The following is a 21,673-nucleotide window of genomic DNA, read 5'->3' as shown; positions in this document are numbered from 1 at the left end:
TGATTAGATGTGTCTCAATTCCTAAAGGAAAAAGGACTGGTGATTGTTTTTGAGGACAGTGAGGAAGGGGGCTTTTGTACAGGGTTCTACCCTGAGGCTGTGGTATGGAGAGGGAGACAACGCCTGAACGACAGACTTTGTGGTAGTGATCACAATGGATTGGAAAGCTGACCTGCGTCAAGAGAAAAGGGAAACAAGGGAGGCCAGTCTGAGGATAGGGCTTTGGACTGAGCAGTAAAAAACATTTGTATGATGACTTCTCCCTTGGCAAGACCTAAAGAAGAATTCTTGCATCTGAGAATTTATCGGTATTTTATCTTATGTCTTAGGGATACTCTCCATTTTCCTATTGGTTTGGAACCAGGAATTTCTTTTCATCAATTTTTTTTTTTTTTTTTTTTTTTTTGAGAGGGAATCTTGCTCTGCCACCCAGGCAGTAGTGCAATGGCTTGATCTAGGCTCATCACAACTTCTGCCTCTTGGGTTCAAGTGATTCTCCTGCCTCAGCCTCCTGAGTAGCTGGGATTACAGGCATGCACCACAACACCTGGGTAATTTTTATATTTTTAGTAGAGAAGGGGTTTCACCATGTTGGCAAGGCTGGTCTCAAACTCCTGACCTCATGATCTGCCTGCCTTGGCCTCCCAAAGTGCTGGAATTACAGGTGTGAACCACCACACCCAGCCCTGTTTTCATCAAATATTAAGACAAAATAAAAACCTTTGGCTGGTGAATTTAACAAAATGGTGGTAGTACCACAAGGACTGATGGAAAAAACTAAAGATGATCTTGACGATATACACCCAGTTTATTTTGTTTTCTTATTTTCTGTTTCAAACTTTTTTTGAGACTGGGGTCTCACTCTCTTGCCCAGGCTGCAGTACAGTGGCACAATCACAGCTGACTACAGTCTCTACTTCCCTGGCTCAAGCAATCTTCCTGCCTTAGTCCATTAAGTAGCTGAAACCACAGACATGCACCACCAAGCCTGGCTCATTTTTTTATTTTGTAGAGACAGGGTCTCACTATGCTGCCCAGGCTGGTCTCCAACTCCTGGGCTCAAGTGATCCTCCTGCCTCAGCCTCCCAAAGTGTTGGGATTACAGGCGTGAGCCGCCACACTTGGCCCTTTATATTTATTTTATTTTATTATTTTTTCTTTTTTAAAAAAATTAAAAACTTTATTTCTTGGGACTTCTGATGGGCAGGCCCTTTATATTTCTTAAATGTCTTTAACCTCAGCATTTTTTGTACCTGCCAGCACAGTTTGAATTCAGTGTCTCAATTTATATGACCCCAATGGACTCTACCAGTATCCCTTATCCCAATCTTCCTGCCTTTTTTCTCTCTCTTTGTTGACAAATAAAAATCATATATATTTATGGCATACCACATGATGTTTTGAAATATGTATACATTGTGGAATGGCAAATTGAGCTAATTAACATATGCATCACCTCACATACTTATCATTGATCTGTAGTGAGAACAATGAACACCCATTCTCTTAGCAATTTGCAAGTGTGCAATACATTGTTATCAACCGTAGTCACCATGGTGTACAGTGGAACTCTTGAATTCATTCCCCCTAACTGAAATTTCGTGTCCTTTGACCAACATCTCCCCAATCTTCCTTCTCACCCTCCATCCCCTGGTAACTGCCATTATACTCTCTGCTCCTATGAGTTTGACTTTTTTAGATTCCACGTATGAATGAGACCAAGAAATATTTGCCTTTCTGTGCCTAGCTCCTTTCACCCAGGTAATGTCCTCTAAGTTCATCTGTGTTATCAAAGATGACAGAATTTCCTTATTTTAAAGGCTGAATAGTACTCCACTATGTAAGTATCTTACATTTTTTTTGTTGTTTTTGAGACGGAGTCTCGCTCTGTAGCCCAGGCTGGAGTGCAGTGGCGTGATCTCAGCTCACTGCAACCTTCAAGCGATTCTCCTGCCTCAGTCTCCAGAGTATCTGGGATTACAGGCATGCACCACCGTGCCCAGCTAATTTTTGTATGTTTAGTAGAGATGGGGTTTCACCATGTTGGGCAGGCTGCCCGTGAACTCCTGACCTTGTGATCCACCCACCTCAGCCTTCCAAAGTGCTGGGATAACAGGCGTGAGCCACCATGCGCGGCCCTTACATTTTCTTTATCTGTTCATCCATCAATGGATACTTGGATTGATTCCATAGCTGCCTTCACTCCTGCACCTTTTGTTCATGACAGTTTCCTTCCTAAAACTCTCACCTGATCACTTCTCTTCTGCTTAGAATCACTTTCTCTTGTACAACAAAGTTCAAAATTCCTTATGAGGTCACACAAATTTGGTTCTTTTTTTTTTTTTTTTTTGAGACAGAGTCTGGCACTGTCGCCCAGGCTGTAATGCAGTGGTACCATCTCGGCTCACTGCAACCTCTGCCTCCTGCATTCAAGCAATTCTCCTGCCTGGTTCTTTCTTTAGTTACATCTTGCGTTATGCCATTAAAACTATGCTATACGTAAACCAAACTCTGTTTCCCTGAGCGTATCTTGAGTTTTCTTCCTCTTTGCCTTTGTACACATTGCTCCAGCTTTGCCCTTCATTTGTCAGGCCGACAAAAGCCAACTTTTATATATATTATTTTCTAGGGCACTCTTGTTATAGCAAATACCAACTTTCTTCTTTTTTATTGTAAATTGACAATTTACAATTGTATGGATTTATGGGTTCTGTGAAGAAGGTGTTACGTGGGGAAAAGTTTATGGGGTACAAAATGCTGTTACAATTTATGAATGCAATGTGAAATAATTAAATCAAGCTAGTTAACATATCTGTCACCTCAAATACTTAACATTGTTTATGGCAAGAACACTTGAAATTCACCTAGCAATTTTGAAATTTACAACACTATATTCACCATGCTTTGCAATAGAATATATATAAAGAGAAAACATATTCTCTCTGTTTGAAATTGCATACCCTTTGGGCCAGGCACAGTGGCTTATGCCTGTAATCCCAGCACTTTGGGAGGCCGAGGCGGGTGGATCACTTGAGGTCAGGAGTTCGAGACCAGCCTGGCCAACACGCTGGAACCCTGTCTCTACTAAAAATACAGAAAAAAAAAAAATAGCTGAGTGTGGTGGTGCATGCCTGTAATGCCTGTAATGCCTGTAGCGCTAGCTACTCAGGAGGTTGAGGCAGGAGAGTCACTTGAACCTATGAGGCGGAGGTTGCAGTGAGCCAAGAATGCGCCACTGTAGTCCAGCCTGGACAACAGAGCGAGACTCACTCTCAAAAAAGGAAACAAACAAAAAAAAAAGAAAACCAACCCAAGAAATTGTATACCCTTTAACCATCACCTCCCCATTTCACCCAACCTCCAGCTTTTGTCACCACCATTCTATTCTCTGCTTCTTTAAATTTGTTGTTTTAAATTCTACATATAAATGAGAACATGTTGTATTTGTCTTTCTGGGCCTTATTTCACTTAGCATAATGTTCTCCAATTCCGTCAATGTCACAAATGTCAGAATTTCCTTCTCTTTTTCTGTTCTTTTTTTTTTTTTGAGATGGAGTCTCACTCACTCTGTCACCCAGGCTGGAGTGCAGTGGCATGATCTCAGCTCACTGAAACTTCTGCCTCCCGGGTTCAAGTGATTATCCTGCCTCAGCCTCTGAGTAGCTGGGATTACAGGCATGTGTCACCATGCCCAGCTAATTTTTTTGTTTTTTAATAGAGACAGGGTTTTGCCATGTTGCCCAGGCTGGTCTCAAACTCCTGACCTCAAGTGATCTGCCCACCTTGGCCTCCCAAAGTGTTGGAATTACAAGCACCAGCCACTGCACCCAGCCAGAATTTCCTTTTTTTTTTTTTTTTGGAGACACAGTGGCGTGATCTTGGTTCACTGCAACCTCTGCCTCACAGGTTCAAGCCATTCTCTTGTCTCAGCCTCCCGAGTAGCTGTGTCTACAGGTGCGTGCCACCACGCCCTCTAGCTTTTCTGTATTTTAGTAGAGATGGTTTCACTGTGTTGCCCAGGCTGATCTCGAACTCCTGAGCTCAGGCAATCCACCCACCTCAGCCTCCCAAAGCACTAGGATTACAGGTGTGAGCCACCGTGCCTGGCCCAGAATTTCCTTCTTTTTAAAGGCTGAATAGTATTCCATTATATATATGCACTATATATATATATATATATATTTTTTTTTTTTTTTTTTTTTTTTTTTTTGAGATGCAGTTTCGCTCCTGTTACCCAGGCTGGAGTGCAATGGCGCGATCAATTCTTCCTGCCTCAGCCTTCTGAGTAGCTAGGATTACAGGCACGCGCCACCATGCCCAGCTAATTTTTTATTTTTAGTAGAGATGGAGTTTCACCATGTTGACCAGGATGGTCTCAATCTCTTGACCTCATGATCCGCCCGCCTCGGCCTCCCAAAGTGCTGGGATTACAGGTGTGAGCCACCATGCCTGGCCATATGCACTATCTTTTTTAAAAAATCTATTCATCTGTTGATGGGCAGAGGTTGAATCCATAATTTGGCTACTGTGAATAGTGCTGCAATGAACACAGGAGTGACGATATCCCTTTAACAAGCTGATTTCAAGTCTTTTGCCTTAATATTCAGAAGTAGGATTTCAGGATCATATGATAATTCTATTTTTAGTTTTTTTTTTTAATTTCTATTATTGTTTTCCATAATGGCTGCACCAATTTATATTTCCACCAACAGTGTACAAGCGTTTCCTTTGCTCTACATCCACACCAAACACTTATCTTTTGTTTTTTTATTTGAAAATATTCTGTTTTGAAATAAAGTACAGGATGATTAAAAATATAATAATAAATATTTAAAAATATATTCTGACAGGTGAGAGATATCTCATTTTGGCTTTAATTTGCATTTCTCTAATGATTAGTGACACTGAGCATTTTTTATTATCTGTTGGCTGTTTACATGTCTTCTTTTGAGAAAGGTTTTTATCACTGGAATGCAAGGATGGTTCAACATATGCAAATCAATAAATGTGACATGCCACATAAACAGAATGAAAGACAAAAACCATATAATCATATCACTAGATGCCAAAAAGCAGCAAATACCAACTTTTAAGATATTTGCAGTTTTCTTTCTTTTTTCTTTTTTTATTTGACAGAGTCTTGCTCTGCTTCCCAGGCTGGAGTGCAATGGCTTGATCTCAGCTCACTGCAACCTCTGTCTCTCAGGTTCAAGCAATCCTCCCCACCTCAGCCCCCCAAGTAGCTGGGACCACAGGGGCACACCGTCACACCTGGCTAATTTCTTTGTATTTTCAGTAGAGACAAGGGTCTCTTCATGTTCCTCATGCTGGTCTCAAACTCCTGAGCTCCAGGGATGCACCCACTGTGGCTTCTCACAGTGCTGAGATTACAGTCTTGAGCCACCATAACTGGCCTTTTTTTTTTGTTGTTGTTGTTTTTAATTTTAAAATTTTAAAAATTTCAGTGTTCCCATAAGTTATTGGGGGTACAGATGGTATTTGGTTACATGAGTAAGTTCTTTAGTAGTGATTTGTGGGATTTTGGTGCACTCATCACCCAAGCAGTATACACTGCACCGTATTTGTAGTCTTTTATCCCTCACCACCCTCCCACCATCCTTCACCCCACCACCTGTTTTATGGTTTTTTTTGTTTGTTTTTTGTTTTTTGTTTGTTTTTTTTTTGAGACGGAGTTTCACTCTTGTTACCCAGGCTGGAGTGCAATGGCGCAAGTTCGGCTCACTGCCACCTCCGCCTCCTGGGTTCAGGCAATTCTCCTGCCTCAGCCTCCTGAGTAGCTGGGATTACAGGCACGCGCCACCGTGCCCAGCTAATTTTTTTTTGTATTAGTAGAGACGGGGTTTCACCATGTTGACCAGGATGGTCTCGATCTCTTGACCTCGTGATCCACCCGCCTCGGCCTCCCAAAGTGCTGGGATTACAGGCTTGAGCCACTGCGCCCGGCTTGTTTTATGTTTTTTAAAGTTATTTCTAATTTGTTCCTCCTTAAGGGAGGTGCACGCATGCGTGCGCGCACACAGACACACACACACACATGCACACAAATAGAAATGATTATTAGTTTTTAAATTTTACTTTAAGAGATGGTGCTAGATTCCAACTCCTGGGCTCAAGCAGTCCTCCCACCTCAGCCTCCCAAGTAACTGGAACAACAGGGCCTGGCCCCACTGCACCTGGCTGATTATTCTGTTTTGTGCTCTTCATTGTTCACCAGTCATTCTCTATTGGATTTATTTTTATCTTTCTTTAAAAAATATATTTACATTTTAAAATCCATTTATTATATAGAGACCTTAAAACTAAACACTTACTGTATTCTTTTTTGTCTTTTTTGACTTAACAACTTTTATTTTAAATTCAGAGGTACATGTGCAGGATCTGCAGGTTTGTTACATAGGTAAATGTGTGCCATGGTTGTTTGCTGTACAGAGTATCCCATCGCCTAAGCCCAGCATCAATTAGCTATTCTTCCGGTTGCTCTCCCTCCTCCCACCCCCAACCTCAAGTGGTCCTTCTGCCTCGACCTCCCAAAGTGCTGGGATTACAGGCGTGAGCCACCACACCGGCCTTATTATCATTAATTTTTAAGAGATAAGTTCTCACTCTGTCACCCAGGCTGGAGAGCAGCAGCCCAATCACAGCTCACTATACCTGAAGCTCCTGGGCTCAAAGGATCCTCTCACCTCAGCTTCCTAAGTAACTAGGACTACAGGTGCACACTACCATTCCCAGCTAATATTCCTTTTTTTTTCTTGTAGAAACAGGGTATCACTCCATCACCCAGGCTGGAGTGCAGTTACACAATCTTAGCTCACTGCAGTCTCGAACTCCTGACCTCAAGTCATTCTCCTGCTTCAGCCTCCCAAAGTGTTGGGATTACCGGCATGAGCCACTGCACATGGTCAGGAGGTTTTTTGTTTGTTTGTTTGGCAGAGTCTCTTGCTCTCGCCCAGGCTGGAGTGCAGTGGCATGATCTTGGCTCACCGCAACCTCCACCTCCTGGGTTCAAGTGATTCTCCTATCTCAGCCTCCCAAGTAGCTGGGACTACATGCCCGAGCCACTGTGCCTGGCTAATTTTTTTTGTATTTTTAGTAGAGATGGGGTTTCACTGCGTTGGCCAGGCTGGTCTCAAACTCCTGACCTCAGGTGATCCACCTGCCTCAGCCTCCCAAAGTGTTGGGATTACAGGCGTGAGCCACCACACCCGGCCACAGGATGTTGTTTTAAATGGTGATTTGTGTGCAGGAGATTTACTGGGCAAGGCACGCAGGACTAACACAGGTAAGGGGAAGCAGAGAAGCAGGACTGGACAGAAAGAGCAGCTGGTCTGTGATACGGCTACAGCAGAGGTCTCAGTGACTCCATGGGGAGCTCTGGAGTTGGGACAGCTCTTTGAAGTTCTCCCAAAGTGAGATAGCAGGGTCGATTCTTTTTATTTTCCACATCAACAAGTTACTGGACATGGACTGTCTCTAGCAGGGTAGGGGGTGGGGGTAGGGGTATAAATGTAGGTGAGGCAGCTCCTTTCAGCTGAGGACAGTTCCCAGAAAGAGATGCAGCTGTGAGCCTGCATGACGGCTGGGGAGTGAGTGTTCTGAAGGGGAGACCTGGTGGTGCAGCACAGAGTAGGTCACAAGACAGGCATTGATGCGGAGCTTGGGTGAGACTACAGGGCTTGTAAGACATATTTGGGAATCATCAGCATGTAGGTAATAGTTGGAGTCATGGGCATCAATAAGATTGTCCAGGGACATAGATAAAGTGAGACGAGAAGGAGTCTGAGAATGGACCTCTCAGAACACTAGAGTGTAGGGGTGTGAGTGTACAAAGAGTTCATGAAAGAGACTAAGAAATAGGATACAGAGAAATAAGAGGCTCCAGGACAGGAGAGAAGATAGTCTATAAAACAATGTTTGGGGGACAGAGAACGGTATTAAAGTCAGGGCTGCAGTTACATGGCTCAACCTCAGCTAGGAGGGTTTTCTATTCCTGATTCCAGAGGCAAGAGCAGGGCATCTGGTGTTTTCATGCCGATGATCCTGGTGTTTGCTGTGCTGTGAGTGAAAAACCGTTTGTCTCGCTCTGATCCACGGAGTTTTATTTTTAGTACGTATGAGATTATGGAAGCTAATCAGCTTGTGTGCTGAGCCACCTTCCTCGGAGTCTTGTTATTCTTCACCATCCTTTATGGGATCTTGGTTCTTCAGTGACCCTGTTTAAAGTTCTTTTCTTACAGACAGCATACAGTTGAGTCTTGTTTTTTTTTTTTTTTTTTTTTTTTTTTTTGAGACGGAGTTTCGCTCTTGTTACCCAGGCTGGAGTGCAATGGCGCGATCTCGGCTCACCGCAACCTCCGCCTCCTGGGTTCAGGCAATTCTCCTGCCTCAGCCTCCTGAGTAGCTGGGATTACAGGCACGCGCCACCATGCCCAGCTAATTTTTTGTATTAGTAGAGACGGGGTTTCACCATGTTGACCAGGATGGTCTCGATCTCTTGACCTCGTGATCCACCCGCCTCGGCCTCCCAAAGTGCTGGGATTACAGGCTTGAGCCACCGCGCCCGGCGAGTCTTGTTTTTTAAAATTAAGTCTGACAATCTCTGTTTCTAATGGAGTATAACTTTAGACCATATAGTTAATGTAATTATCAACATGGCCAGATTTAAGTCTTGTAATTTGTTTTCTATTTGTTCTGTCTTTGTTCCATTTTCCCTCTTTTTTCTGGTGTCTTTTGGATTAATTGAAAATGTTTAATATTCAATTTTATCTTCCGTATTGACTTATTATTCTTCTCAGTTCAATCATCTTAGTGCTTGCTCTAGAGCTATAATATATATCTTTAACTTATCACTCTTGACCTTCAAATATATACCACTTCACATACAATGTAAGGACCTTAAAACAACGTATTTCAATTTCCCTTTTTCCATCATTTGTGTTATTGTACTTTATTTCTATTTATGTTATAACCCCTAAAAAGAAATTATTTTTGCTTGGAAACTCAAATATCTGTTAAATAGACTTGACAGCTAGGAAGAATAATATACACACATACATACACATACACACATACATATTATATATATGTATACACACACATATTCACTCTGCATTCATTTGTATAAATCTGAATTTTCATTTGACATTATTTTACTTCAGCCTGAAGAACTTTCCGTAACATTTCTTGTACTACATGTCTGCCGGTGATGCATTCTTTCACCTTTCATCTAAAAATATATTTGTTTTGCCTTTATTCTGAAAAATGTATTAACTAGATATAATACACACACACACACAATTGTAGGTTAATGGGCTTCTTTCAGCACTTTAAAGGTGCCATATCATTGTGTTCTAGCTTGCATGGTTACTTTCCTTTTTTTCTTTTTAAAGACAGGGTCTTGTTTTATTGCCCAGGCTGGAGTGCAGAAGCACGATCATGGCTCACTGCAGCCTCAACCTTCCGGGCTCAAGCAATTCTCCCATGTCACCCTCCCAAGTAGCTGGGACTACAAGCGTGGGCCGCTATGCCTGATTAATTTTTTATAAAAAAAAAAAATATATATATATATATATATATTTTTTTTTTTTTAAGCCTATAGCACCTGGTATTGCTAGGCAGTCTCCCATCCAAGTACTAACTAGGCCCAACCCTACTTAGCTTCCGAGATCAGATGAGATCAGGCACGTTCAGGGTGGTACGGCCATAGACTCTTTTTTTCTTTTGAGATGGAGTCTTGTTCTGTCACCCAGGTTGGAATGCAGTGGTATGATCTTGGCTCACTGCAACCTCCGCCTCCCAGGTTCAAGCGATTTTCTGCCTCAGGCTCCCGAATAGCTGGGATTACAGGCATCCACCACCATGCCCGGCTAATTTTTGTGTTTTTAGTAGAGATGGGGTTTCACCATGTTGGCCAGTCTGGTCTCGAACTCCTGACCTCAGATGAGCCATCTGCCTCAGCCTCCGAAAGTGCTGGGATTACAGGCCTGAACCACTATACTCGGCCAGTGTTTTTGATTTTTAGTAGAGATTTCTCTGTGTGGCCCAGGTTAGTCTCCAACTCCTGAGCTCAAGCAGTCCTCTTGCCTTAGCCTTCCAAATGCTGGAATTACATGTGTGAGCCACTGCACCCAGCCAAGTTTGCATTGCTTCTAATGAGAAATTAGTTGTCATCTTTCTAGTTGCTTGTAAGCTTTTACCTCTATCTCTGATTTTCAGCATCTTGATTATTATGTGCCTTGGGATGGTTTGCTGTCTGTTATTCTGCTTCAGAATTGTTGAAAATCCTGAGTCTATGAGGTTATAGTTTCATCAAATTTTAAAAGTTGATTCCAGCACCTTGGGAGGCTGAAGTAGGCAGATTACTTGAGCCCAGGAGTTTGAGACCAGACTGGGCAACATGGTAAAACCCCAACTCTACAAAAAAAATAAAAATAAAAAATTAGCTGGCCATGGTGGTGTGCACCTGTAGTCCCAGCTACTTGGGAGGCTAAAGTGAGAGGAATCACTTGAGCCTGGGAAGGTCGAGGCTGCAATGAGTCATAATTGCACCACTGCCCTCCAGCCTGGGTGACAGAATGAGACTCTGTCTCAATAAAAATAATTATAATAATAAATAAAAATTTTAAAATAGGCCAGGCGTGGTGGCTCATGCCTAAAATCCCAGCACTTTGGGAGGCCGAGGTGGGTGGATCACAAGGTCAAGAGATCGAGAACAACCTGGCCAACATGGTGAAACTGGGTTTCTATTAAAAATACAAAAATTAGCTGGGCATGGTGGCACATGCCTATAGTCCCAGCTACTCGGGAGGCTGAGGCGGGAAAATCGCTTGAACCCAGGAGGTGGAGGTTGCAGTGAGCCAAGATTGTGCCTTTGCACCCCAGCCTGGCGACAGAGCGAGACTCTGTCTCAAAAAAACAAACAAAAAATTAAAAATTAAAATTGGCCATTACTTCTTGGAATATTTTTTGTGCCCTCTTCCTTTTCTTAGACTTTTATTGTATTTAAGTTGGATTGTTTGACATTTTCCCACAGGTCATTGAAACTCTGTTCATCTTTTTCTTTTCTTTCTTTTTTTTTTTTTTTTGAGACGTATTCTTACTCTCTCACCCAGGCTGGAGTGCAATGGTGTGGTCTCAGCTCTGCCTCCCGGGTTCAAGCAATTCTCCTGCCTCAGCCTCCTGAGTAGCTGGGAATACAGGCGCATGCCACTACACCTGGCTAATTTTTGTATTTTTAGTAGAGATGCGGTTTCACTATGTTGGCCAGGCTGGTCTTGAACTCTTGACTTTGTGATCTGCCCACCTTGGCCTCCCAAAGTGCTGGGATTATAGGCATGAGCCACGGTGCCCGGCCTATCTTTTTCACTTAGTTTCTTTGCCTTAGGGCCTCAGTGAACTTAAAGACATGATTTGCTATGTCTTCAAGTTCTCTGATCTTTTCTTCTGTAGTGTCTAATCTTCTGTATCCCCAATAAGTAAAATTTTCATTTCAGATATTCTTTCATCTCTAGAAGTTCAATTCATTTTAATATTTTCTCTTCCCTATGTTCATGTTTTTCTTTGTATACTTGTATATAGCCTTATCAGCTGCTTTTAACGTTCTTGTCTGCAATTTCATCATTTTTGTTATCCTGGGGTTTTGTTTGCTTGTTTATTTTTTAAGACAGAGTCTCATTCTGTCACCCAGGCTGGAGTGTGGTGGTGCAATCTTGGCTCACTGCAACCTCTGCCTCCTGGATTCAATTGATTCTCCTGCCTCAGCCTCCCTAGTAGGTAGGATTACAGATGTGTGCCACCATGGCTGGCTAATTTTTGTATTTTTAGTAGAGATAGGATTTTACCATGTGGGCTAGGCTGATCTCAAAACTCCTGACCTCAGGTGATCCTCCCACCTCAGCCTCCCAAAGTGCTAGGTGTGAGCACCAAGCTTTTTTGTTTTTTTCCTATTATCTGATTTTTTTCTACTGCTATGGTTCACATTTTCCTGCTCCTTGACATGTCTAATAAGTTTTGATTAGATGCTGGACATTGTCAATATTATGTTGTTGAATGTCTTACTTTTAAGTGTATTAGTTTTGTTTTGGCAGGCAATTAGATTTGATAGAGCAAGTCTGGAGTGACCTTTTCTCTAGGACTAATCCTAGTAGTTCTACTGGATGCCTCAGGTGTGTAACAAGGTTCTTCTACTCTGAATAGTCAGAATGTGAATGTCTCCCAGGCCTGTGTAAGCTCAAGGAATGTTTAACTTATAACTCCCTGGTTGTTCCTTTTTCAATAATTGTTTTTTCTCTGACCTTGTGGAGTCTTGTTCTATACATGCACAGCTTAGTATTCTGCCAAGAACTCAAAAAAAATTTTATGCATATTCTTTTTCTGTATAGCTCTCTTCTTTCTAGTATTTTGTTCCACAAATTCCAGCGGCTTCACCCTTATCAAACTCCAATCTCTGGCCAGGCATGATGGCTCATGCCTATAATCCCAGCACTTTAGGAGGCCAAAGCAGGTGGATCACCTGAGGCCAGGAATTCAAAACCAGCCTGACCAACATGGTGAAACCCCGTCTCTACTAAAAATACAAAAATTAGTCAAGTGTGGTGAAACCTGCCTGTAATCCTAGCTACTCAGGAGGCTGAGGCAGGAGAGTAACTTGAACCCAGGAAGTGGTTGTAGTGAGCCCAGATCGTGCCACTGCACTCCAGCCTTTTCCAGACTCTGTCTCAAAAAGAAACCCTCCAATCTCTGTTTCGTCAATGGAGCAAGACCTCCATGCTCTTGCTTGGGTCCTCTTTTCTATGCCATGGATTGGATAAAGCTTCCAGGCAGATAGCTGTGACAATCATAGGGCTTGCTTCATTTACTCTTTTATGTTTACCCTTTTTTCAGGAATCAGAATCCTGTGTAGCCTGTTTTCCAATGTGTTATGAATTGAATTGTGTCCCCCAAAAATCCAGTTGAAGTCTTAACCCCTAGTGCATGTCAGAATGTGATTATATTTGGAGATAGTGCCTTCCAATAAGTAATTAAGGTAAAATGAAGGCATATGGGTGGGGCCTTACTCCATCATGACTGATATCTTTATGAGAAAAGGAAGAATCACCATGGATGAGTGGACCACGTGAGGACCAGGAAAGAACACAGAAAATAGGCAGCCCTCTGCAAGCCAAAGAGAAAGACCTCAGAAGAAATTAAACCTGCCAACACCACCATCTTGAACTTCTACCCTCAAGAACTGTGAGAAAATACATTTCTGTTTTTTTTCTTTTTTCTGAGATGGCATTTCACTCTTTCACCCAGGCTGGAGTGCAGTGGTGTGATCTCGGCTCACTGCAACCTCTGTCCCCCAGGTTCAAACGATTCTCCTGCCTCAGCCTCCCGAGGAGCTGGGATTACAGGTGCCCACCACCCTGACCAGCTAATTTTTGTATTTTTAGTAGAGACAGGGTTTCACCATGTTGGCCAGGCTGGTCTCGAACTCCTGACCTCAAGTGATCTGCCCACCTTGAGTGCTGGGATTACAGGCATAAGCCACTGCCCCTGGCCTGTTTCTGTTTTTGAAGCCACTAGTCTGGTATTTTGTTATGGTAGCCTTAGCAAACACATATACCATATATGAACAGCAGTTGTTTCATATACTTCATGCAGTTTTGTAGTTGTTTACAGCATTAAGGAAAATCTGGTACCAGTTTTTTGTCTGAGCTGGAAGCTGAATACAACAGATTTGCTTTAATGGAGGACAGAACAAGTTGGAAAAAGTTATAAATAGTCACATGAATCTCCATTTTACACAGGAAAACATAATGAACTTTAAAAAAACAGCTTAAATGAAGTAATTGATATACAATAAACTGCACATATTTAAAGTACAAATTTGATACAGTTTGACATATGTATACACCCATAAGATCATTACCACTGTCAATCTAAATACTAAACAGAGAGAGGCTCTCTCTAAAAAATAAGAGATTTATTCGGGAGTTAGGCATTGCAATGGGAATATGTGTGCCATAGTCAACTATGTGTACATATTGAGGAGGTAACAAAGACAAAGGTTTTGGCTGGGTGCGGTGACTCAGGCCTACAATCCCAGCACTTTGGGAGACTGAGGTGGGTGGATTACATGAGGCCAGGAGTTTGAGACCAGCCTGGTCAACATGGCAAAAACCCTGTCTCTACTAAAAATAGAAAAATTTTCTGGGCACGATGGTGCACATCTGTAATCCCAGCTGCTTGGGAGACTGAGGCATGAGAATCGCTTGAACCCAGGAGGCAGAGGTTGCAGTGAACCAAGATCACACCACTGCACTCCAGCCTGGGTGACAGAGGGAGACTCTGTCTCAAAAAAAAAAAAAGAAAAGAAAAGAAAAGAAAAAAGAGAGAGAAAGATTTTCAAAGGAAAAAGTGAAGAGGATTACATAATTGTTTTGAAATGATATCCTTGGCTATAAAAATCCTTAACAAGGTGTTGCCTGGCTGAGTTTGGACAGGGAGTTTCTGGGTAGATGTCTTTGCAGATGAATTTTTTGTGTAGTTTTGTGATGGCTATTGTGCAAGGTTGTGTTTTTTGCAGTCTTTTGATAGCTTTTGTTATCAAGCATAGGAACCTTCCCTAGCTCTATTTTTTTGTTTGTTTTTTTTCCGAGATGGAGTCTTGCTCTATCTCCAGACTGGAGTGCAGTGGCACAGTCTTGGCTCACTTCAACCTCCATCTCCCAGGTTCAAACGATCCCCTGCCTCAACCTCCTGAGTAACTGGCACTACAGGCATGTGTCATCACGCCTGGCTAATTTTTTGTATTTTAGTAAAGACAGGGTTTCACCATGGCCAGGATGGTCTTGATCTCCTGACCTTGTGATCCTCCTGCCTCAGCCTCCCAAAGTGCTGGGATTACAGGCGTGAGCCACCAAGCCCAGCATTTTTTTTTTTTTTTTTTTGAGACAGAGTTTCACTCTTGTTGCCCAGGCTGGAGGGCAGAGGCGCGATCTCAGCTCACCACAGCCTCCACCTCCCAGATTCAAGTGATTCTCCTGCCTCAGCCTCCTGAGTAGCTGGGATTACAGGCATGTGCCACTGTGCCTGGCTAATTTTGTATTTTTTTAGTAGAGACGGGATTTCTCCATGTTGGTCAGACTGGTCTCGAACTTTCGACCTCAGGTGATCCACCCGCCTCAGCCTCTCAAAGTGCTGAGATTACAGGCATGAGCCACCGTGCCTGGCCCCAAGGTGTAGGGATTATAGGCGTGAGCCACTGCACCCGGCCCTCTTTTTTAAATTTTAAATTTGGTGATGTCCAAAAGTTAAACACTAGTTATAATACTCAACATAATACTAAATTTTGATGCTGAAAAGCTCTATAAAAGAAAGAATCTATGCTTACTAGTCACATTCTATCTGATGCTGTTTTTTCTCCTACTGAGAATAAAGCTTTTTTTTTTTTTTTTTTTTTGAGACGGAGTTTCGCTCTTGTTACCCAGGCTGGAGTGCAATGGCGCGATCTCGGCTCACCGCAACCTCCACCTCCTGGGTTCAGGCATTTCTCCTGCCTCAGCCTCCTGAGTAGCTGGGATTACAGGCACGCACCACCATGCCCAGCTAATTTTTTGTATTTTTAGTAGAGACGGGGTTTCACCATGTTGACCAGGATGGTCTCGATCTCTTGACCTCGTGATCCACCCGCCTCGGCCTCCCAAAGTGCTGGGATTACAGGCGTGAGCCACCGCGCCTGGCCCGAGAATAAAGCTTTTTTAAAGCACTGACTATAGGTGTTGAAGTTTGTGGTTCCTATTCTCTGCTCACTGCAACCTCAAACTCCGGGGACAAGCGATTTTCCTACTTCAGCCGCCAAGTAGCTGGTGTGCACCACCAACTCTAACTTGTATTTTTAGTAGAGAAGGGGTTTCACCATGTTGCCCAGGCTGGTCTTGAACTCTTGAGCTCAACTGATCTGCCCTCCTGGGCCTCCCAAAGTTCTGGGATTACAAGCGTGAGCCACTGCGCCTAGCCTTGATTGTAACATTACCTTTCATTAGGCATACACTGCTTATTAGAGGACTGGACTTTTCAGCTCTTCCATACTGTGCATTACTGAACAAATTTCATCTACCAGTTTACCACCTTCTACTAAGAAAATTTGCCCAAGGTGCTCAGAGTGAAACAGAATTTCAAAGTCCATGACCTGTTTATTCATTTCTGTGTATGTAGTTCTTAGAGCATTAGGTGTAATTTTCTCCATTTCCATGTTCCTGTAATGTCGCTTAGAATAATTTGTTACTTCTGCTTTCAAACTTCTTAGATTTCCTCATAAAGATCTTTTAATTGAGGAGTTTATAGATTCTAAAGTACTAGAAGCTTTAATTTTCTTAAAGGCTAAATAATGTGACTAGCCACTTGAAAGAACATCTGAAACAAATTATTCGACCTCATGCCTGTAATCCCAGCACTTTGGGAGGCTGAGGCAGGCAGATCACCTGAGGTCACGAGTTCCAGACCCCATCTCTACTAAAAATGCAAAAAAAATTTAGCTGGGCATGGTGGCATGCACCTGTAATCTCAGCTACTCAGGAGGCTGAGGCAGGAGAATCGCTTGAAACCGGGAGGCAGAGGTTGCAGTGAGCAGAGATCTCGCCACTACACTCCAGCCTGGGCAATAAGAGTGAGACTCCATCTTAAAAAAAAAAATAGTGTAGAAGATTCTATTATGCCTCATTCCTGTAGACTACTATTTAGACATCATTCATTATTTAACAAAGACCAGAACAGGTGATTTTCAAAGCCTCAAGAAAAAGAAAGTTACTTTTTTTTTTGAGATAGAGTTTTGCTCTTGTTGCCCAGGCTAGAGTGCAGTGGCTCAATCTCAGCTAACTGCAGATTTTGTCTCCTGGGTTAAAATTCTCGTGCTTCAGCCTCCTGAATAGCTGGGATTACAGGCGTTCACCACCACACCTGACAATTTTCTTTGTATTTTTAGTAGAGAGGGGGTTTCACCATGTTGGTCAGGCTGGTCTCAAACTTCTGACCTCAAGTGATTCACCTGCCTCAGCCTCCCAAAGTGCTGGGATTACAGGCATGAGCTGGGATTACTGTGCCTGGTCAGAAAGTTACTCTTATGAAGTTATTTTAGAGATGGGGTCTCACTCTGTTGCCCAGGCTGGAGTACAGTGGCATGATCACTGCTCATTGCAGCCTTGAGCTCCCTAGCTCAGGTAATCTTCCCATCTCAGCCTCCTGGGTAGCTGGAACCACAGGTGTGTGCCACCATGCCCAGCTAATTTTTAATTTTGTTTTTTAGAGATGGGGTCTTGCCATGTTGCCCAGGCTGATCTCAAACTCCTGGGCTCAAGCAATTCTCCCACCTTGGCTTCCCAAAGTGCCAGGATGACAGGTTGGAGCCACTGCACCCAGTTGCTATTTCTTTTGAAAAAAACTTTATGTGTCCCAGGTGTGTATATTGATTCTTCTAGCACCCCTGGACATGATTACCTTGGAGACTTTTATTGCTATCTCCTGTAGGTGAAGACACTTTGATGTGGAGTGGGGTAGTGTCTTCACTTGAGTCACACATTGAATTTGTGAAGAGGATCCATGAACTGTCCTCATGCTGAGATGTTTGCAGATCTGGTGTAGTCTGGCTCTTTAGTATCCTATGGTAGACACTGTATGTAAGAATACCATATGTAGTCAGGGGTTAATCAACAGGAATAGTTTTGAACTGTTCTTGATAGAGAACAAGAAAAATAACAGCTTATTTTACCCCTCAATAAACCTATCCAATATTTCTTTTCACTATTTGCTTGGTTGTGTAAGGTCTCTTATATTTAATATTGGCATTAAATATGGAGTATTTTAGTACATCTAGATATAAAAGTCATTTCCCCCCCTTTTTTTAAAGAAAATTATAATATGGCTTTGTTCTTAAATATGCTGGAAACATATTACATTTTTTTTTTTTTTGAGAGGAACTCTCGCTCTGTAGCCCAGACTGGTGTGCAGTGATGCGATCTTGGCTCACTGCAACCTCCACCTCCTGGGTTCAAACAATTCTCCCTGCCTCAGCCTCCCGAGTAGCTGGGATTACAGTCACCTGCCGCCATGCCTAGGCCATTTTTATATTTTTTAGTAGAGATGGGGTTTCGTCATGTTGGCCAGGCTGGTCTTGAACTTCTGACCTCAGGTGATCCATCCACCTTGGCCTCCCAAAGTGCTGGGATTACAGGCATGAGCCACCGTGCCTGACCAATGTGCTTAAATTCATATTTAAGAATTATGATTAGTCTTAAAAGTACTTAGCTTGATTTCCTTAATCAGGCATTTACTTTTCTCTCAGACTAGCCACTTTGGTCGGTTCCTTTTTCTGTTTTGTACCAGTAAAATTTTTGTACCCTTTGATTTGCTTTTGCCTTCAAAGCCCATGATTAATTCTGTAAGAAACCATGAGTGATGAGCAGACTTTGCCTTTTGAGAATAGGTAAAGTTATCTGGAATCTTCTCTGATGAATAAAATACATAACTGAGTTGCTACTGTGTAACAAATACTGTGCTAAGCACTTAATATGCATTATCTAAATTTATCTTTGTGGCCAGGCACAGTGGCTCATCACTGTAACCCCAGCACTTTGGGAGGCCGAGGCAGGTGGATCACCTGAGGTCAGGAGTTCGAGACCAGCCTGATCAACATGGCGAAACCCCATCTCTACTGAAAATACAAAAATTAGCCGGTGTGGTGGTGGGTGCCTGTAGTCCTAGCTACTTGGGAGGCTGAGGCACGAGAATCACTTGAACCCCGGAGGTGGAGGCTGCAGTGAGCTGAGATTGCGCTACTGCACTACAACCTGGCGACAGAGCAAGACTCTGTTTCAAAAAAAAAAAAGTTGCTCAGGCTCAAAGTACAAAATGATGGAACTGAGATTTGAACCAGTGTTGCATGACTCCAGAACCTCTGCTTTTAGTGACTGTTACAGTCTCGCTCCATCCAGTTAAGAGGCTTGCCTGAGTGCAGCTTTATTTCTGTGTGGAAATTCTCATGTACTTACCATCACCCCACATCAAACAAGGGCTATCGGGGTATCTCTTTTCCTGCTTCAGGGATACTGCTTGCCATTTGGAGGGATAACCTGGAAGTGTGGGGGAATTAATGTCCCAGGGGAATTCTCAGTGGGAATTGGTGTATAAATTCCCCAACCTCCCTGTCCTTCAGTTGGACAGTCCAAAGTACTGTCTACATGGTTCCTTAGAGAGTCCCTGTAAGATTGAGCCCCAGTTGTTCTTTGCGTGGTGACAACCTCAGTAACACCATTTATCGGATTTTTTTCCCATTCTTATTTCAATCATATTCCCCACTCCTTCACTTCTGCTTCCTGGAGTCATCTCCCAAATAACCACAACCATGTCTTTGTCTCAGGCTCTGCTTTAAGGGAAAAAAAACCCTAAGAAATCTATGAATTCTACCTCCAAGAAATGAGACCTAAAAAGTAAATGACAAAAAAAGTAATTGAACATGAACATAAAAACAAGAATATAGAACAACATGTTCTACATATAGATCTTCTTATATTACTTGTCAGTTGTTTCTGAAATGTATATCTGAGCATCTATAGAATTCCTAGTGTCTGTGAGTCACTAATTCTACCAACATATAACAGCTTTATTGAGGGATAACTGATGCACAATAAAATGTATATATTTAAAGTGTATAATTGGATATTTTTTAATTTTTTTTTTTTTTTGAGACGGAGTTTCGCTCTCGGTACCCAGGCTGGAGTGCAATGGCGTAATCTCGGCTCACTGCAACCTCCGCCTCCTGGGTTCAGGCAATTCTCCTGCCTCAGCCTCCTGAGTAGCTGGGATTACAGGTTAAATTTTTTTTTTTGAGTTGAAGTCTCACTCTGTCACCCAGGCTGGGTTGCAGTGGCATGATCTCAGCTCACCACAACCTCTGTCTCCTGGGTTCAAGCAAGCCTCCTGCCTCAGCCTCCTGAGTAGCTGGGACTACAGGTGCATGTCACCACGCTCGGCTAAGTTTTTGTATTTTTAGTAGAGACAAGGTTTCACTGTATTAGCCAGGATGGTCTCGATTTCCTGACCTCATGATCCAACCACCTCGGCCTCCCAAAATGCTGGGATTACAGGCATAAGCCACTGCACATGGCCCAATTTTTTTTTTTTAAGAGACAGGGTCTCACTTTATCACCCAGGTTGGAGTACAGTGGTGCAAAGATAGCTCACTGCTGCCTGGACTTCCTAGGCTCAAGAGATCTTTCTGTCTCAGCCTCTCAAGTAGCTGGGACTATAGGCATGTGCCACCACACATAGCTGATTTTTCTTTTTTTTTTTTTTGAGACAAGGTCTTCCTCTGTTACCCAGGCTGGAGTGCAATAGTGTGATCTCAGATCACCAAGGTGGGAGGTCCACCTCCCGGGTTCAACTGATTCTCCTGCTGCAGCCTCGGAGTAGCTGTGACTACAGGCACACACCGCCATGAATGACTAATTTTTTTTGGGGGGGTACTAAATTTTTCTTTATTTGAAGGAATGGTACAAAGAAATTAAGTGGATGTTTTGGTACAACTTATAGAAAAGGTAAAGGAAACCCCAATATGCATGCACTGCCTTGGTGACCAGGGAATTCACCCCGTGGCTATGGGGAAATCAGCCTAAGGCTTAGCTTTCATTATCACTGTCTCCCAGGGTGTGCTTGTCAAAGAGATATTCTGCCAAGCCAGATTGGGGTGCTCCCATCTTGCGCAAGTTGGTCACGTGGTCACCCAATTCTTTGATGGATTTCACCGGCTCATTCAGGTAATGCGTCTCAATGAAGTCACACAAATGGGGGTCATTTTTGTCAGTGGCCAGTTTGTGCAGTTCCAGTAGTGACTGATTCACATTTTTTTCCCAAATGTAATGCACACTGCATCGCATTCAGCCCGCTCTCCCAGTCATCATGGTCTGGTTTCTGGATATCCTGAAGGAAGACGCGGCCACCTCTTTGGTTCTGCAGCTTCATCAGTTTCTCAGCATGTTCCCTCTCCTCATGAGATTGGTGAAGAAAGTACTTGGCAAAGTCCTTCAAAGCCACATAATCGCGGTTAAAGTAGTAAGACATGGACAGGTAAACATAGGAGGCGTAGAGCTCCAGGTTGATCTGGTGATTGACGGCGGCCTCTAAATCCTGGTGGTAGTTCTGGCGCACCTGCGAAGGTGGTGCGGTCGTCATGGCGGCGGCTAAGGAGAGGCGGCGGCTAAGGAGAGGCGGCAGCATCGGCGGTGGCTGCGCGGCGCTGGAGAGGCGGTGGGGGCCTTGGAGCGGTCCAAGGGCGCCGTGTGGAGGTGACGGAGGGCTGGCTGTGGGCGGCCGGCTGGGGTGGGGGACAAGCACTATTGAAGCAGGAAACCGCGGCTACTCTCGGCGAAGAAAGTCTCGCATGGCTAATTTTTATAGTTTTAGTAGAGATGGGGTTTTACCATGTTGGCCAGGCTGGTCTCGAACTCTTGACCTCAAATGATATGCCTACCTTGGCCTCCCAAAAATGCTGGGATTGCAAGCATGAGCCACCATGACCGACTTACATGACTGATTTTTTTTTTCTGAGACCAGGTCTCGCTCTGTTGCCCAGGCTGGAGGGCAGTGACACGATCTCAGCTCACCACAACTTCTGCCTCCT

The 21,673-nt window shown here is 43.3% G+C and overlaps 2 pseudogenes; both read right to left on the bottom strand.

Annotated features, from left to right (window-relative positions):
* Window positions 1–9,610: 9,610 nt before the first annotated feature.
* On the bottom strand, window positions 9,611–9,729 carry LOC135269609 (5S ribosomal RNA; annotated as a pseudogene).
* A 10,864-nt stretch (window positions 9,730–20,593) lies between these two features.
* LOC105709438 (ferritin heavy chain-like) lies at window positions 20,594–21,240 on the bottom strand (annotated as a pseudogene).
* Window positions 21,241–21,673: the final 433 nt, after the last annotated feature.

The sequence above is a fragment of the Aotus nancymaae genome, unplaced genomic scaffold, assembly GCF_030222135.1.
Source record: "Aotus nancymaae isolate 86718 unplaced genomic scaffold, 86718_ANA_hifiasm-v0.15.2.pri h1tg000053l, whole genome shotgun sequence".
In the NCBI taxonomy this organism is placed as follows: Eukaryota; Metazoa; Chordata; class Mammalia; order Primates; family Aotidae; genus Aotus; species Aotus nancymaae.
The sequence above is the reverse complement of the archived record's forward strand: the minus strand, read 5'-3'. Positions and strand labels throughout refer to the sequence as shown.